General features: G+C 49.8%; 1 protein-coding gene across 4 annotated transcripts in view; it reads right to left on the reverse strand.

The window, feature by feature from the left end:
* The window catches only part of KAZN (kazrin, periplakin interacting protein), a 1012902-nt gene that overhangs the window by 979444 nt on the left and 13708 nt on the right, over positions 1-19750 (reverse strand). The gene's annotated exons all lie outside the window — the stretch shown is intronic.

Below are 19750 nucleotides of genomic sequence, written 5' to 3' on the forward strand. Positions count from 1 at the left end.
GGAGAATCAGAAAGTGTATGCATGGCATCATCCTTCCAGATACTGGAACGGTCCTGATGCCAAACACTTAATCAATCAACACATATTGCTAGTGATCAGGAGCTCAGGCCCTAGAGCCAGACTGCCTGGGTTCAAATCCCGGCTCTCCCATTTGAGAGCTCTGTTACTATGGCCAAGTAGCTCCTTGTCCCTGGGCCTCCATGTCCTTTTCTATAAAATGGTGATAAAAATGATGCCTATGTCTGGAGATGCCACGAGGATTCAGTTAATAGGTTTAAAGATCTGAGAATTACGTCTGGTGCATATACGTGAAGCTGAGCTAGCTAATAATCTTACTTCTTTGATGGATGAGTCATTAAATGTAAAACTTAAGCTGTATGTCTCTGTAAGGTGTCTCATATATACACATTTACCCATCAGAAAGTTTAACCGGGAGACGTTTGCCTCCTAATTTTTGGTTCTGAAATAGCTCAGACTAAGCCACCCTTAATAATTAACATTAACATGCCAGGGGACAAATACACACATGCAAAAAAAAAATGACAATCACTAGGGACTATCCATGTTTTCGACCATTCATGCCCTTGATCTTCTCTCATTAGTCTGGATAATGGGGAAGTGAGATGCTGCGGTGCATGACTGCTTCCAGTCTAAGCTTCTCTGAGACCGCATGCTGAGTCTCAACCCAGCACCTTTGAGAAAGAGACAGGTGTCCATGTGTGCACACACATACACACACACATCCCTCCGGCTGAAAAACATTGGCAATTCCCAAAGAAGCTATTTGCTCCAGTCACACCCGGCCAGGGTTTCCTGCACCACGGAGCGCAGCAATTAAAACGTGTCAGGGAAGCTGCACTGGTATTTGGAGGGAGAATTAGTAATTTATGTTTACAGTTTACAAATCCAATCATAGCCATGTACTTGGACCATTACAGTCGTGTAATAAAATATGGTGACTGCTTTTATTTGGCGGAAACTATCATTTCCTTAGATTTTGCAATTTACTCACATTAATTGGCAAAATTGAATTCTTCCGGCATGAACAGAGATGAATAGCCCTTCATTATTTAATCAGGAGAAAATGAAAGGCCCTGTAGGCAGATATTCTGACCACAAGATCTTACTGGGAACCTGCTGTTTCTTGCTTCATTCAAGTCCAGACAAATGACAGAGGCTTTAGACGGGAAAAGGCACTAAACGGATAGAGCCTGAGACCAGAAGGCCTTGGAGGAGAGCTTCCTCTTCCAACCTGTGACTGGGTGGTTGTCACGTCAGACTCCAGGGATGCAGAGACTCTAAATCAAGCACTCCCTTTCTCCTAGAATGGCAGTTTTGGCAAACCCCTATGAATCCCGCAGAAAAGCTCAGGCCGAATGCTATCACCTGGGTAAAATCTCCGAACTCCCAGGCTGAGTCAATGACTCTCATCCCTTCTTGTGTTTCAAGTATAGTGGCTTCAGTTCATCTGCCTGTCAACAAACTCCCCCAGAGGATTGGGATCTGTGAGGGAAGGGACTGTGCCTATGTTTTCCCAAACCCCAGCACAGCCCCCACCACGTAGTAGGTGCTTAATGGAAGAGAGAACAAGGAGACGGTTCAGCACATCTCACCCTATCAGCCAGCTCCTGCTATGATAATGCTGCGTAATGACCCCCGAACTCCGGACTTACAAGAAGCATGTGTTTCTCACTTGGTGGATCCGTGGGTATGTTGTGCTCGGCTGCTGTGGCTCAGTTTAGCTTCAGGCTGTGGCTTGAGTTCAGGTCTATTGCTTCTCCAAGGTGTGGTCTTGTCATGGCAGGTAGCAGAAAGGCGAGAATCCAAGCTAAGTCGTATGAGCATTAAAGTCTCTGCTTGAATCACGTCCACTAATACTTCACGGGCCAAATCAAGTCACATGACCAAGTCCAACATCAAATAGTTGGGGTGAAATAGGAGAGATACTCCCTGTACTCTTGGGATGTCTAACAAAGTTATATGGACATGCATAAGGTACAGGGATGGAGTTGGGAAGGAGGGGCCGTGGAGGGTAATGGTTAGGAGACTGTAAAATCAGATTGTCTGAGTTCAAATCCCAGCTCTCCTTGCCCCCAACGAAGACTATAACCTTGGAGAAGTGACTCAAATGCTCAGAGCCTCAGCTTCCCCATCTGTCAAACTGATATAACGATAACACCTAATTCATAGGGCTGCCATGAGGAGTTAATGAAAATAGTCCTTGTGCAGCATTTAGCACAGGGTCTTGTCATCGCAAGTGCTCAGTAAATGTTACCCATTTGTTTAATCCTCCCTTCTCTGCACCGGATCTTCTCCCAGGAAACACCAAACAGGCTCCATCCCTTACCTATGCCAACCTTCCTAGGGCCAGACCCCCTAGTGTCCCCCCTCCCCAACCGACCCACATATCTTATGTCATTAATAAGATTCCTTTCTTAACCACGAGTAAGCCTTTAGCAGCTGCTCAAAGTACCCCCAGACACCAGGCTTACATCAGGCACAAAAGCCCGGGGCTGACATTGATGTGAGTCACCAAAGTCATTCTGCCCATAAAGAAGGTGTCTCCGTGACGGATGGCTGCAGGCTGCTGAGCTGCAGTCCGCCTCCAGGACCATCCATCTCCCCCTCGGAAGCCAGAAGACAGCCACGAAGACGAAGAGCGCACGGTGGGAGTCAACGTCGCCCCTAGACGAAGGCGCAGCGGACGTCCACAGCCTGAGTTTTCAACTGGATTGAATCAAGACAAAGGTGTTCAAGATAAAACACACGCAGGTGCCTGTCAGGTGCCTCTCCCGGGTCCCCTCGGTTAGAATCAAAGAGCGTTGGAGCCACCCGACCTCGGTCTTCGGCTGGCCCGGATCTAGTTTACAATCTGGGAAGCTGATTCCCAGGAGAAGAGTCTACAATCGCATGACTAGTTTGGGAAGCAGAAAAGGGTTAGAATCTATCCCAGTAGGGCTCTTTGCCCCAAGTTAGATATCGGGGGTTGGGGGAAGGAAAACAAAGATTTCCTCCAAAAACGGGGGTTCTTTTGCCCCAAAACATCTTTTTATTCAAAATTAAAGATAAAAAAAAATTAAAGATCACAATGTTTTCATCGAGGGTGATGCTTAGCTTACTTTGAAGAATTCCCCTCCCTGGAAGGTCGCTGCCCAGACACTATGCCCACACGCCCCCGCCCATCACGGCCACCCACAGCCTTGCCCGATGAATGTTTTCTCCAGAGCATCAGTCCTATTTTCTGGTGTTTTTTTGTGATGTCGGTCACACATGACACAGATGGCAGGGCCCAGGCACACTGAGTGTCTAGACTCTACGGCAGGTGTACAGCCCAGAAAACCAGGGACAAGCAGAGCTCCAGAAGCAGGGCTGATGCTGTGTAACCCTGGGCATGTCACCCACCCCTCTGAGCGCCAGCATCACAACAGCGGGGGACGAGGGGTCCTTCCCGCCTTGGAGGGGTTCAAGGAGGGGCCACACAGAGCATTCAGGACAGAAGAGTCCCCAGGGTAAGCCACGACGCGTGAGCATCACCACTGCCGCCCGTGACCCCAGCAGGACCCAGGAGGCAGCCCCGCAGGCTGTGCACCCAGGCTGGCCCACGACCCGGCAAAGCCCCTCGGGAGCAGCCCACGCAGGCCGGTGTGGAGGGCGCCGGGCGGCTACTCTGCAGAAGGCTGACCTCCACCCGCCACTCGCCCCCCGCCACCACTGCCGAGAAAGCTCCGCCACCCCGCGTGGCCATGGCCTAGCTTCCCCCCACCAGGGCGGATCCCCTCTGCAGTGAAGAGCCCCCTGCCGCCCGCCCTCAGCCCCAGGCACCCCGAATGCCACTGCACCTGCCTCTCCGCACCTCATTTCTCTCCACCCCAGTTCAGCCCCGGGTACCCTGAATGCCGCCGCACCTGCCTCTCTGCACCTCGTTTCTCTCCGTCACCCCAGTTCAGCCCCGGGTACCCCGAATGCCGCTGCACCTGCCTCTCCGCACCTCATTTACCTCCGTCACCCCAGGTCCGGCGCTGTGGCACCCTCGCAGTACGTGAAGGTGGGCTCATTCTTGCTTCTCTGTGGGCCGGGAGCTCCGTGGGGACAGGGGCGCCTCCATCCGGCACCCACGGGCTCCCCACGAGGGAGGCAGGCCCTCAACCCAGAGCGGCGAGGGCAACACTGACCCTTCAGCCTGTGGTGAAGACCAGCTCTTGGCTCCCTTCCCCCCGGCTCTGTCCCCAGGGTCCCACCGTCCGCCCTGCCGCCTGCCCAGCCACCTCCCGGCGGGAAGCCTCCCGGGGCTCTGCAAAGGGCCCCTCGGCCGGGTGAGGGCTCCTCCGTGGGACCCCAACTCGGTGGCCCACAGAAGGCTTCCACAGGTGCCTCAAGGCGCCCGCGTCACCCCGACCCCCGACAGGCTTCTCCAACGGCACGAGGGCTGGATTCGTCCCAGGGAAGGTGGCCCGACCCCCGGCGGGTCCATCAGCACCTGCGCCTTGATGCTGGGCCCACAGCCGAGCCCAGGCTGCAGCGCCCTGGACCCCACGGGCCTCGGAGCAGGGAGGCCGGCGGCCCACGGAGGACTCGGGCAGGAGCCGCTGCACCGCGTCCTCACTCCGCGAGCCGCAGGTGCAGCGACACAGCAGCCGGGGGTCGCCGCAGGAAATCGAGACGGAAGGGAGGTGGGTCGGATTCTTAGCCTCTTTAAAATAAATGCATATTTAAAACACATTTTTGCAGGCATTTTTTACCCTCTTAAAGCTCAGCGACGATACTGCCTTCTGCAAGGCAGAGAGACCCCAGATGATGAATGTGTCGTGTCTCCCTGGCCCTTCCCTCTGCAGCCCTGACTTGGAAAAATAGCAAATGACGAGGCTGCTCTTTCCACTGTCACCTCAATATTAAATATAATTGGTCTCTCCAGCCAGCCTTCTGTCACCTTAAAGGGCTGATTTGTGCTCAGGAAAATTTACGGCCGTTTATTTCAGTGATGCACTGAAGTTCTCGGGGGGTTGTTGACCCCTAAAATATAAATCTCCGTCTCACATTTTCATGCCTCGTGATTTTCACGCATCAAGAACAGGGAGCCGCCGGTTTCGCCGTCATCGGCCCCAAAGTCACTCCCCCCGGGTGCCCACCAACTGAAAATGGGCAAAACCAGAGAAACCAGAAGACCAGCACCACCACTCGCACGCCCACTCGTTCGTGGCCCAAACACTGAAGAGAAGCCTCGACGTGGGAGCTGGAGGCACTTCACGGGGTGCAGGCAGGGATCCGCCCGGCTAAGAAGGAGCACCCCCGGGCCCGGCCCCGCAGGGCAGAGGGCCACCCCGCCTACGGCAGGTGGGCCCAGGCCGCAGAGATGCTGGGTCACAACCAGACTCTGCAGGATGAGAAAGGACATCTCCAGGCCCCTCCCACCATCCCGCCCCTGCCCTCTCACAGGCCTGCCGAGGGCCACCTACGCTCCTGGCCACACGTGGGAGGCCCCCACGGTCAGTGTCGCCTCTTCTCTCGTGCTCGTCCCAGACATTCAACACATCAGCACACCCCGTAGCACGACACGCAAGATGCACCCGAGTGCCTTCACGCCTTCCTGTGCCGGAGTCCAGGTGATGGTCACCCTCACCCCCTGAACGGGACTCTCTGCCTCCGCCGTCTGGTCCTTACCGTCCATTGTTGATGCTGTGGCCAGAGGGTCCCTGAACTTCTAGGTCAGTAAGTCAGTCCTCTGCTCAAAGCCTCTTTACAGCTGCCCATTTCACCCGGAAGCAAGGCCAGATTCACAATCCACAAGGGCCGGAGGGACACGCCGTACCTCTCCGACCTCACTTCCTACTACTCCCTCCAACCCCACAGCCATCGTGAGGCTCCTTGAACCATCTCAGCTCCTGACACTCACCACCTCCTCCGTCCGAAGCACCTTCTCCTGGGAACTCACGGTTCTTCCAAATCTTTGGCCAAATATCACCTCTACACGGACACCTTCCCCACCCACCCAGTTTATAACTGAGCCCAATCCCCTGCATTCCTCGACCCCCTTCCCTGCTTTATTTAGCTCTCATAGATAAGAGAATTCTTTCAGGGGTGTCTGGATGGCTCAGCGGTTGGCCATCCAACCCTTGGTTTCAGCTCGAGTCATGATCTCAAGAGTCGTGAGACTGAGCCCGGTGTTGGGCTCCACGCTCAGTGGAGAGTCTGCTTGGGATTCTCTCTCCTCCCCCCACCACCCTTCCCCACACAATCTCTCTCTCTCTCTTTTTTTTTTCTTTTTTTTTTTCTTTTTTCTTTTTTTTTTTTTTTGTTCTCTCTCTCTTTCTAATAAATAAATCTTTTTTTTTTTTTTTTTTTTATGATAGTCACATTGAGAGAGAGAGAGGCAGAGACACAGGCAGAGAGAGAAGCAGGCTCCATGCACCGGGAGCCCAACGTGGGACTCGATCCCGGGTCTCTAGGATCACTCCCTGGGCCAAAGGCAGGCGCCAAACCGCTGCGCCACCCAGGGAACCCCTCTAATAAATAAATCTTAAAAAAAAAAAGAAGAGAGAATTCTTTCAACATAACCACAATAGATGTTACAGAAAAGCACAAGGAACCATAGCAACCATAAAAGACACAAAGCCCTGACACACGCAAAGACAGGCCTGAAGCTTGAGAACATGATGCTGAATGAAAGAAGCCAGAGGCGGGGGCCACGGATTCTAGGATTTCACAGATATGAAATGTCCAGAATATAGAAGTCCGTGGAGATGCAAGCGGATCAGTGTTTGTCTTAGGTCGGGCGGGGAGGTGGGAGGAGAGGAAAGCGACATCTAGACTATCAGGGTTTTGTGAGGTAACCACAATGCACCAGAACCGCACAAACCTGTGACCATACTAAAAAGATCACTGAATTGTACATTTGAAGTGGGTGAATTTTACGGTGTTGAGAATAAAATCTCAATAAAGTTGCATTCTGAGAAAAAGACTATAACATCACCTGGAATTGGTAAATGGTTACCTTACCCTGTTTGCTCTGTTTGCTTCAAATTTTTTTTTAATAAGAGCAGATAGTACTGTGCCTGAGGTCTCTTTCATACGCTCTCCCCAACTTAAGTGTTGTTACATTAAATTTTTTTTTAAGTTCTTAATTGCAGTTTTAATACTGAAGCCCTAAACCTGGTCTCCAACCACCCAACTCCCACCACTATTAAGTATGAAATTTTCAGCCCAACTTTTTTTTTTTTTTTCAGAGCATCAGGACACCCAAGTAGGGTGGTCACATTTTTTTATTTTATTTTATTTTAATTCAATTAATTAACATATAGTTATCATTTGTTTCAGAGGCAGAGTTTGGTGATTCATCTCTTGCATATAACACCCAGTGCTCATCACATCATGTGCCTCCTTCATGCCCATCACCCAGTTACTCCATCCCCCCACCCTCCTCCCCTCCAGCAACCCTCTGTTTCCTAGTTAAGAGTCTCTTATGGTTTGTCTCTCTCTCTGATTTCATCTTATATTATTTTCCCTTCCTTCCCCTATGATCCTCTATTTTGCTTCTTAAATTTCACATATGAGTGGAATCATATGATAATTATCTCTCTGACTTATTTTGCTAAGCTAGTTCCATCTATGTGGTTGCAAATGGTAAGATTTCATTTTTGAGGCTGAGTAATATTCCATTGCATATGTACACCGCATCTTTATCCATTCATCTGTCAACGGACATGTGGGCTCTTTCTGTAGTTTGGCTACTGTGGACATTGCTGCTGTGAACACTGGGGCACAGGTGTCCCCTCGGATCACGACATTTGTATCCTTTGGGGTAAACCCCTAGTAGTGCAATTGCTGAGCCATAGGGTAGCTCTATTTTTGACTTTTTGAGGACGCTCCACACTGTTTTCCAGAGTCGCTGCACCAGCTTGCATTCCCAGCAATAGTGTACGAGGGTTCGCCTTTCTCTGCATTCTAGCCAATATCTGCTGTTTCCTGACTTGTTAATTTTAGCCATTCTGACCAGTGCAAGATGCTATCTCACTTTGATTTCTATTTCCCTGATGCCAGGTGATGCTGAGCATTTTTTCATGTATCCGCTGGCCACTTTCGGGTCTTCTTTAGAGAAATGTCTGTTTGTGTCTTCTGCCCATTTCTTGCCTGGATCATTTGGTTTTTTGGGTGTTAAGTTTGATAAGTTCTTTATAGATCTTGGATACAGGCCTTTATCTGATATGTCACTTGCAGATTTCCTCTCCCATTCTGTAGGTTGTCTTCTGGTTTTATTAACCATTTCCTTTACTGTGCAAACGCTTTTTATCTTGTTGGAGTCCGAATAGTTCATTCTTGCTTTTGTTTCCCTTGTCTTTGGAGACATGTCTAGCAAGAAGTTGCTGTGGCCCAGGTTACAGAGATTGCTGCCTACATTCTCCTTTAGGATTTTGATAGATTCCTGCCTCACATGTAGGCCTTTCACCCATTTTGAGTCTATTTTTTGTGTATGATATGAGGAAATGGTCCAGTTTCATTCTTCTGCATGGGGCTGTCCCACTTTCCCAACACCATTCATTGAAGAAAGTGTCTTTTTTCCTTGGATATTCTTTCCTGCTTTGTTGAAAATTAGTTGACCACAGAGTTGAGGGCCCATTTCTGGGTTCTCTATTCTGTTCCACTGATCTACTTGTCTATTTCTGTGCCAGTACCACACCGTCTTGATGATCACAGCTTTGTAATACAGCTTAAGTCCAGAATTGCAATGCCTCTAGCTTCGGTTTTCTTTTTCAACATTCTTTCAGCTATATGGGGCCTTTTCTGGTTCCTTACAAATTTTAGCACTATTTGTTCCAGCTCTGTGAAAAATTTTGATGGTATTTTGGAAGGGATTGTATTGAATATGTAGATTGCTCTGTACTATAGACATTTTAACAATATTTATTCTTCCAATCCATGAGCATGGAATGTTTTCCATTTCTTTGTGTCTTCTCAATTTCTTTCATCAGTGTTCTATACTTTTCAGAGTACAGATCCTTTACCTCTCAATTTAAACGGGATGTATTTTGAGGGGCTTTTTCCAATTCCAGCCGTCTTTGGGTGATAGAGACCTCAAAGAATAACTGAGATGGTGCATGGGAGGGGGGCTCACCTGGGTCCAGGACACACCGAAGACACAGGACAGCTAGCCACTGCCACTCCAAGTACTCTCTTCTCAATCCTCTGAGCTGTCTATGGGGCTAGGCCAGCAACCTCACTGCATCCTCACTAGTTAGATCCAAAGTCTCTGAGCAACTAGGATGTGCTAACCAACATTCTAAGCATTAAACTAGAAAAATAAAATGATACAGCTTTGAAAACACAACCAGAAGTAGAAAAAAAAAAAAAAAAACATTCCAAGGGAGCCCAATTTCTGACCTAAGCTGGGAAGTCACAGCACGTGGTCCTGCCACGGACTCTAAGAATGACAAGCCAGCTCATGCTGCACAGGACATCCTCATAACAGATGCCCCTGATGCCCCATCAGCCTCAAAGGCTGTGTGATCTGCTGAGTCACATCACAGCTCAGGGTGACTAGTGACTGTGTGTGTGGAGCTATAAAACAGGGGGAGAAGATCACCCCAGGCCATGCTTGGCCATAATTCTCTTCCTTCCCACTCAGTGTCAGACCACAGCAAAGCTCCAAGTGCAGCAAGCACAAAAGTCCCTGCCAGGTAGAGCTGGAAAAGCAGCCCCAAGTGAAGCCTTCGCTAGGAAGCCAGGTAATCTTTCTCCAGCCAGGAAATCTTCCTTAGGGATTTCCAATGGGAAACAGAAGTAGAAGCTTCTTCTCCCTTAGTGGTCCATTTATCCACTCACAGCTCACAGAGTGCCATGCTAGGGGGCCAGGAGATCCATAATGCAGGCTGGCTCTCAGGGAGCCCAAAATCTAAAACATGAATGCTTTTTCTGTATGTCTAAGAAAAACCCCAGAGCTTTCCTGGAAGGATACAATATGAGGGAAGCTGATAACTCATGAGGAAGAGACAGCCGAGATGTGGGGCCTGGGTTTCCCCTAAAATGCTACAGAAAAGTTAGAGAAAGCCAGGATCCAGGGTCCTAAGGGTGAGCCCCTCTCCTACTTCCTCATGAGTGTCAGATGGAGCTAAATAACTCACTGCCCATTCTGTGTGCCAGGCCTTGTATAGCACACCAGGGGAATAAGAGAAATAGAGAAGGGGTGATAACACCAGCAGCCCCTGGTCTCAAATAGCTCATGACCTGATCAGATCCCAATAAAAATGTAAATAAGTATGATGCAGGCAGGACAGGAGCATGAGGAAGGGATTATGAAAGGTAGTGGAAGGTAAGAGCTATGGTTCACACTTCTGGATTTCACAGAGCAGGAAGGTATGAAAGAACTTGAAGGAGATGCTCATGCATTAGAACAGGACTCAGGGGCAGCCCGGGGGGCTCAGGGGTTTAGCACCGCCTTCTGTCCAGGGCCCGATCCTGGAGACCCAGGATCGAGTCCCTCGTCGGGCTCCCTGCATGGAGCCTGCTTCTCCCTCTGCCTGGGTCTCTACCTCTCTCTCTGTCTCTCTCTCTCTCTGGGTCTCTCATGAATAAATAAATAAATAAACCTTTAAAAACAATAGGACTCAGCAAACTGCAGCCCAGGGCCAAATCTGGCCCACTGCTTCCTTTTGTAAATAAAGTTTTATTGGAACACAGCCACATTCACTCATTTGTATCCTGCCCACGGCTGCTCTCACTCTACCACGGCAGAGTCGAGGATTGCAACAGACACCATCTGTCCTACAAGGACTAAAATATTTACTATCAGGATCTTTACAGAAAAGATTTCCCAAATCCCTGCATTAGAAGATTCAATATTCAAAAGATATATATTCTCTTCAAATTGGTCATGAAATCAATAAAACCCCAATCAAATGATATCAAGATTGCATTGTGAACATGGATAAAGTGATTATAAACATGAACTACGGAGGGGCGCCTGGGTGGCTCATTTGGTTAAGCGCCTGACTTCAGCTCAGGCCGTGATCTCGGGGTCCTGGGATGGAGCCCTGCGTCAGGCTCTCTGCTCAGCAGGGAATCTGCTTCTCCCTCTGCCTCTGCTGCTCCTACTGCTTCTGAGGTCTCACTCTCTCTTTGAAATAAATAAATAAAATCTTTTTTTTAAATGTGTTATGGCAGGGATCCCTGGGTAGCTCAGTGGTTTAGCGCCTGCCTTCGGCCCAGGGCATGATCCTGGAGTCCCGGGATTGAGTCCCGTATCGGGCTCCTGCATGGAGCCTGCTTCTCCCTCTGCCTGTGTCTCTGCCTCTCTCTCTCTCTCTCTCTATCATGAATTAACAAATAAAAGTCTTTAAAAAATAAAAATAAATGTGTTATGGAAATGTAAAGGGCCAAGAACAACCAAGACCATCTAACTTTGAGAATTTTTTTTCCAAGATCATCCTTGGATAACAAAGACCCCAAAGAATAACTGAGATGATGCACATAGCATGGGTCTGTGTGCAGTGAGCATGCGGAAAAGCTACCTTTCACCATTCTAGGTGCATTATTCACATTCCTCTGAGCTGTACCTCTGACCTGTTCACCTGGCCAGCCTGTCAAGCTCACTGGTTAGATTCCAAGCAAATCTGGAAGACTCATACTCCTATACAGCAAGACTCGTAAACCATAGTAATTAAGACAGTGTGGTGTGTCAACAAAGGCAGATGAACGGGTCAACAGAAGAGAACAGAGAGTATAAAACAGACACACATACGGGCACTTGAACAGATAGCACTACAGAGCATGGAGAAAGGACGACCTTTTCACTGAATGGTGGCCAGTCAACAGGAGAGTCGTGCCGTAAAAGAAGAATCTTGACCCCTAACTCACACTATACACAAAAATCAATTTTAGGTATATTTTAGATCCAAATATAAAAACCACATAGTAGGCAAAGAGGTCTTAAATAAGACTCGAAAAGTACTATCTATTGAGGAATAGATTAATATTGTGGATTATATTAAAATTAGAAATGTCTGCTCATCAAAACTCCAGTAAAAAGGTGACAGGCAGGACACCTGCGTGGCTCAGCCGTTGAGCATCTGCCTTTGGCTCAAGGTGTGATCCTGGGATCCAGGATCGAGTCCCACATCAGGTTCCCTGGGGGGAGCCTGTTTCTCCTTCTGCCCCCCCCATGAATAAATAAATCTTAAAAAAAAAAAAAGAGGGTGACAGGCAATCCATAGAGTGGGAGAACATACCTGTGACCCAAAGACTTGTATCCCTATTATAAACAAACTCCCCTAATTCAATAAGAAAAAGACAACCCAGTCAGGAAATAGATAAAAACTTTACACAAACACTCCACCAAAAAATTATACAAATGGCCAATAAAAAGAGGTGTTCACTGCCTTTAGTCATCAGGGAAATGCAAACAGAAATAACAATGATCTGCTACTTCATACCCGCTGGAATGGCTAAATGAGAAAAGAAAGACAAAACCAAGTGTTGGCAAAATGATACAGAACGACTGGAACCTCCCATACTTTCAGGAAAGGGGCGGGGGGCGGTGTGGGGAGCCAGAAAGTAAAGCCCACGCCATTCAGAGGAAGCTCAAAAACAGACAAAGCTGCACCGTAAAGCAGGAAGGCGGGAGGGAGGTGACCCTTGGAGAAGGCCGGGCGAGGGGCCGGGAGGAGGCCCCAGGAGAGTGTCCGGGTCAGCCCTCCCGAGCAGAGCCGCGGTCACGCAGGGGAGGTGGCCGTGATACCCCGTGGGCGGCGCTGCAGATGCGCGCACATTTTGGTACAGCCCCCCAGTTTTCACGTCCAGGGCAGTCCTGGCTCCCAGTCCTAGCCTGTATCCCAACTACACTCCCATCACGTCCACGTGAAAGATGTCTCAAACCCAACATGCTCAAACCTGACCTCCTGCCCCAGATCTGCTCCATGGCAGCCTTTGCCATCCGTGTGGATGCGGGTACGCCACCCTCCAAGGGTTGCAACCAAACACCTTGGGGTGACACCTGACTCCTCTCATCACCCACACGTCTGTTAGGAAGTTCTATTGCCTCTACCTTCCAAACGCACCCAGAATCCAGCCATCCTCACCTCTCCCTCTGCGGCCACCCTGGCTGACATTATACGTTTGTGTTACATGTGCGTGTGTCACCAGGGAGACTCTTTTCTTTTTTAGATTTTTGTTTATCTATTTGAGAGAGAGAGAGAGAGAGCATAGGAGAGGGGAGACTCAGAGGGACGGGTTAGGGGAGGAGGAGAGTCTCAACCACACTCCCTGCTGAGCACAGAGCCCAACACAGGGCTTGATCTCATGACCCTAAGGTCATGACCTGAGCCGAAATCGAGAGTCTGATGACCACCCGACTGAGACAGCCAGGTGCCCACAAGGGGACTCTTTAAAAAGTAGACCTCAAGTACAGGTCATTCTGCTCAAAAGCACAAGTCCCGCCTGGTGGTCTAGGAGTCCTTGTCTCCATGCTCATCTCCCATGACCCCTCAAACACACCTGGAGCCTCACGCCTTCGAGCCCTTTGCACACCAGCTGTTGCTTCAGCCCTCAAAGCCCTTCCCGGTGAGCTGCACAGCACAGTCTCCGGTCTGTTGCATGACTTTGCTCGGATGTCACCTTCCCAACCAGGCCTCCTCTGACACATTATTTAGCAGAGCAGCCTGCCTCCACCTCCCGCTCCACCCCTGCACTCCCAGGCCTCTTCACGTTTTCTACTTTTCCTTTTGTCCACAGGCTGCATCGCCTTTTAGCACACTGCATAATTTTCCTATTCTGTGTGTTTCCGGCATCTAGCTCCCCTGCCGCAATACGAGCTCCAGGAGAGGGGCTATCGTGGGCCAGTGTTCGAGTGTATGTTCCGAGAGGCTACAAGAGTGTCTGGAACATAGCAGGTGCTCCATGAATATCTGCTCAGTGAATATACTTGTGATGCCATCCTTGGGCTTCCCTTCTCGTGGCAGCTGGACATTGAAAGCCACATAGAAGTTCCACTCCAGGGGCAGCCTGGGTGGCTCGGTGGTTTAGTGCCGCCTTTGGCCCAGGGCATGATCCTGGAGACCCGGGATCAAGTCCCACATCAGGCTCCCTGCATGGAGCCTGCTTCTCCCTCTGCCTGTGTCTTCGCCTCTCTCTCTCTCTCTATCTCTCATGAATAAATAAATAAAATCTTAAAAAAAAAAAAAGTTCCACTCCATCTGGGGCTCCTGGAAAGAGCGCAAAGATGCTGGAGGATGATCATGGTTATCTGATACGGATGGAGTGCAGTCTCTGCGCCACACACTGCTGCAGGCCCTGGGGATACAGCCGTGAACAAGACTGGAAAAGGCTGTTCCTCACTAGCTGACTTTCTGGTGGCAGGAGACAGAGGAAGAGCCTCAATAAGGTGATGTCAGAGAGAGGAAAACGGGAACACCCAGACAGTCCGGAGTGTGACTCGGCGGAGACGGGGCCAGCTTAGCTGCGCGGTCAGGCGAGGCTGCTCTGAGGTCCCAGTGAAAGGAGAGGAGCTGGATGTGCAGTGATGGGAGGGGAGGTGGGGAGAACATTCTAGAAGTGATGGGAGCCTATGGAAGGTTTTAGATCTCTGCTGAGAACAGACTGAAAGTGGGCAAGCATGGAAGCGGGGACGCAGATGAGCTATTACAGGATAAGCCTGCCCAGCGGTGGAAGAAAGTCACGAGCGCTCACCACCTACTCTAAGGGAATTGTGTGTGTATTTCCCACGTGCAAGTGGACACACTCACTCACTCACTCACTCACTCCTGAAGGGCAAAGGAACTAGAAGCTTGGCTCATCTTCGCATTCAGAGAATTCTTCTCATTAAGTCAAATAAAAACCAAAACTGGTTTCTCCCCTGCTCAAAACCCTTCTGTGGCTACCGACGGCTCCCATGCTGTGTAAAGCCATACATGCGCTAGCCCTACTCTTTCCCCTACTGCTCTCCCCGCACCTCAGCACGGTGGCCCCTTGCTGCTCCCCCAGCAGCCACGTCCCCTCCAGCTCAGGACTCTCGCACGTTCCATGGTTGTGATTTCACATGTAGCTGTGTGGTTTGATTAATGCTGGTCCCCTCCACTACTTTGTGAACAACAAGGAGATACAGACCCTACTGGTTCTGTTGGCTCCTCTCTGAGGCACCTGGCATAGAAGTGCTGAATGGGTGGAAAAGGGGAGTGTTAATTAAAGCAGTCTTTGAATACCTGCTGTCTGCACCAAGCAGTGTGGGGCATAAGCATTGGGGTAAGATACAGCCCCTCTCTCCCTACACTTAGAGTCCTCATAAGCATCAAAGACACAGACTCATGAGACATCTGGAAAATACCAGACAGAACAAAATCAAAGCTGATACCTGCTTCCTGGCATCCCTTCTTCCTTCAGGCAAACATCACCCTGGGGAGATGCTCCTTGTCCATCATGTGCAGCTCTGGGGGTCTCTCCATCCAGGGGTCCTACTCTCCCATCAGAATAAGTGAGCTCCTGACCGAAGCTCAGCCAAGAACCTCACTCCTGGAAATCTACATCTGACCTGCAGGATGCAAGCACCAAAGTAGGGGTTGATCGCCCGACAGGTAAAGCCTCAGAGACCCTGCTGTTTGGGTCCTGTTCCCGAGGTTCCCTTCCCTGAGTGCTGCCCTGATGCCAGTCATTTTCAAAGCCTGGTTCTTCACCTCTCCCTTAGTTCTTTGAAATTTCTTCTGAAGTTCTTTTTCTATCCAAAATTAGTTGGTATTGTTAACAACCAAAAAAAAAAAAAATCCTAATCAAAGCAATGAGTAAGCACTGACATGTGGCACACACCATGTGTAGAAGGTATTCAGAGAAAAGGGGGGGCCAAATAAGGTGGAGCTGAGCCCAGACTCTGGCCTTTCTCCTCCAGGATTAAGAGGGGCACATCGAGACAAGTGACCTCATTCCCCGGGGCCTCTCCTCCCTTTATCTGTAACAGCCACCAGATTGGAGATGGTCCAACCAGGGTGGAAACGGGACAAGAGGGGTGGAAGGGAAGCTCCAGGTGCACAGCCTCAGCACCGGCGGGAATGGATGGAGAGGACAAGGGAATCTAGAGACACCTACTGTCCACCAGAGGCCACATATGACTCTCATGACTCACTTTTTGACTTTCTGGGTCCCTTCTTTGATAAAAACATTAAAAATCATAGTTTATGACTGTTGACATTTGAAGACAAATATATTAATATTTTAATATATAATGTTATACACGAAAACATTTTTGTTGGCCTAAAGTGCATTTTTCTCCTTCTGACTTTAAAAGAAATTAAGATAATTTTGTGAACCCCTAAAAGTACTGCAGACCCCAGTTTCTGTACCATCCACTGTTCTCTCAAGGTATTGCTAAGGTTTTTCTGGTTCCACATGGGGAAAAATGCAAGCTGAGACAGAGAGCTTTGGATGGATGGATGGAGGAATGGAGGGATGGATGGATGGATGGATGGATGGAGGGATGGATGGAGGGAGGGATGGAGGGATGGAGGGATGAAGGGATGGAGGGATGGAGGGATGGAGGGATGAAGGGAGGGATGGGTATTTATGTATTTACACACATGCATATATACATGTATTGTGTGTATGTACATAATTACACATAAATACATACACATAGTTATATTTTCCATTCATGTGTGACAAATTTCCACAAAATTAGCAGCTCGAGCAACACCCATTCATCATCTCCCAGTTCTGTGAGTCAAAGATCAGGGACAGCACGATGGTGCCTTCTGCACAGGGTTCCCAAGGCTACAGTCAAGCTATTAGCCCGGCTGTGTTCTCATCCGAAGGTTCTGAGGAAGAACCTGCCTCCAAGTGCATTCAGGTGGTTGGCAGGATTTCCTCGTGGCAGCATGACTGAGGCCCCACTTTCTTGCCACCTGCCATCCAGGGATCACTCTCCAATCTCTGGGTTGCCCTCTGCTCCTCACGTGTCTCTTGTAACATGGCTGTTTGGTTTTTCAAAGTCATCAGGAGAATCTCTCCCAAGTCAGTGAAGACACGGTTATATAACACGATGTGATCATAGGAGTGACACAACCTAACCAACAGAGTGACATCCCATCATACTGCCAGGTGCCACCTGTCAGGTGGCACCAATCCTGGGGGCCCTCTTGAAATTCTGCATAACATGGGATCTTCAGTAAATATCTGTGGCCATAGTGCCTTGCTCCATACCAGACACAGTTCTGGGGAATTCAGACAAGTTTGAACACTTTTGAGGGAGACGGTAATCTCATATTATCCTCACGTTACAGTTGAGGGAATTGACACCCAGGAGGGCTGGGGAGCTTGCAAGGCTCGGTATCCTGAGTGACATCCCTGTGGTTACAGGAGGACAGTGGTTAAGACTTCTAAGCATGATTAGTCTCCTTGTTATTTTTAGTGCCCTTGTAATTTTTTAATATTACCAGACTGGTGCCTAATCAAAACTATACCAGCCTGTGCATGGTGTTTGGCGTCTTCTCCCCAGGAGCAAGAGGCAAGCAAGTGGGACTTGAAACTCAAGTCCTGGTTGTTGCAAACTCAAGTGCACTGGTTCTCAAGCTTTAGTGTACACCCGAATCACCAGGAGAGCTTGCTGAAACCCAGATGGCCGGCCCTCCCCCAGAGCCCCTGATTCAGCAGGGCTGAGCTGGGACCCAAGAATGTGCATTTCTAACAAGGCCCCAGGGATGCCGCTCTGGGACTGACTCTCCTACCACTGCACTACAGTAATGATGCCCAAGCCACCTGCCACGGGGGCTCCTCGGAGCTATTGTTGGATGCACTGAACGGGCCCCGCAGCGAGACCCCTTAATGAGAATCTCTTGGGCAGAGCTGTGAGTCTGCATTTTAAACAACCTTCCCCAGTGACGACGTAACACTGAAGTCAGAAAACCACTCTGGAAAGGGTCATCACCTCCGAGAGTTCTTGCTTTGGCCAAAGTGGGCTGAGATTGGTGGCGTTTCGGAAGTGCAAGAGGAGAGCTGAGAGCAGAGCCGTGGATAGCAGCGGCTGTCGCCTCCCGGGGGTCAGCAGAAAACCAGCCCGACGGCGAGTCCGTAAGAACCACCTTGCTGGGAAGGGAGAGGCCTTGGTGTGTAGCCACACAACCGACTCCTGCCCTCACACGGCCCAGAGCCCCTCTGATCTAACCCAGCAATTTCCAGCCCCTTATCGTCACAGGTTTTAGCTCTGGCTGCCTAATTCTGTAAGGCTGGCAGCAGTGCTGTCCTCCCCTCATAAATGCTCCATTAGGCCCTCAACATTTTCGAATTAGGCTTTAATCATAAGAAGCCAAGAAAGACATTTTATCCTGAAGAAGCCCAAGTACTGAATATCGATTACTTGTTCTCTGAAGAAACTGCGGGCGTAGCAACAGGTGGGCAATACAGCAGGGTGCAAGGTGAGAGGGAGACACCTGCCCTGCTTCCAGCCTCCCATCGTCCAGCCTCCCATCGCCCCCTCACCTGCTGGAAAAAGAGGGAGCCCTGCACCTCCCTCCTTCCCCTCCTGCCCCTGAGAGAAGCACACAGCCCTTCGTGGGGTTCTGGATGTTTCTCTTCCCAGGCCTCCCCAGGAGGGAGAGAGGCCCAAAGAAAGAGTCAGTAACTGAAATCACTCCAACGTCGTCTGTACCGTCCTCTATCTGACAGACACCCTGCTCCGTCGTTGATGAAGAACCAGCACTTAAATGGTGTGGCAACCAATCTCCAGCTCAAGGTGGGCACTAGGATGCTCAGCCATGTTGTGCGTGCATTTGACCCTTTTCCACCACACTCCACCCAAGGGCCATCTCTTCCTCCGTGGACAGAGCTCAGCAGACCAGACAGTGGCCCCCGGCCGTACTGAATCGGTAGGTCTCGTCCGTCTACAGGCCGTAACAACCAGGAGAAGCACAAACTCACTTTGCAGAAGAGGGCAGCCTGAGCAGCGGCCTTGTCCTTCCTCTTCCTGGTCTTAAAACGTACGCGTTTATTTTATGTTCTCCTCCAGCTCAGGCAAGTCCTTAGCCGCGCTGTCATTACGCCGTCTGGGGCGAGCGTAGGTCCCATAACCACGGATTTCTGCACACGCAAATTCTGCAACTCAGCATCCCAGCTCGGAGCCCGTTTTATCACTTGAGAGGTTTATGACCCTTGAAAGTAAAGTGGAGGCCCCACAATTCTTTAGTAGACCAAGGGAGGAGATAGTCGCAAAGGGTTCTTGCGCCGCGCTGGGCTCATTTATCAGTGATCAACCAAGAAAAGCTGCAAAGGCTCCGCCGGCTGCCTTCGGGCCTCAACACGGCTCCGAGGTTCTATTCTCAAGTGCCAGTGGCCACAAAGGAACTTTTGTTTAAATCAGGGACAACCGGGGTGGTACCACCTGACAAATTGGATTTTTTAATGAACGCTCAGTGCTCAGGGGAATGAGCTATTTCAGCTAGAGCTTTCTCAGCCACAGTATCATCAGGCCAAAGAGCTAAAGTGGGGCCTACAGCAATAGGCTTTGTGCAAGAAGGCATGCATTCCCCTTGACACCCTCCAACTTTCTCATGACCTTTCTCTTGGCCCTCAAAGGCAAGGAGCTGGCCCTTCATGCTAGAGCAGGCAAGAGGGTCTTTCTAGGCCACAAGACAACATGCTGATCCAGCCTGTGATTCACTGGCGGGCCAGCCTTCTGAACTACCCGTGTTCCTGGCTCCCCGACGGACCTAAAAATAAACTCCGTCTTCACATAAAACAAAGTCTTGGAATTCTGTTTCAAGCAGAAAAATCGACCAGCTGCTAAAATGTG

This window comes from Canis lupus, chromosome 2 (assembly GCF_011100685.1).
Source record: "Canis lupus familiaris isolate Mischka breed German Shepherd chromosome 2, alternate assembly UU_Cfam_GSD_1.0, whole genome shotgun sequence".
NCBI lineage: Eukaryota > Metazoa > Chordata > Mammalia > Carnivora > Canidae > Canis > Canis lupus.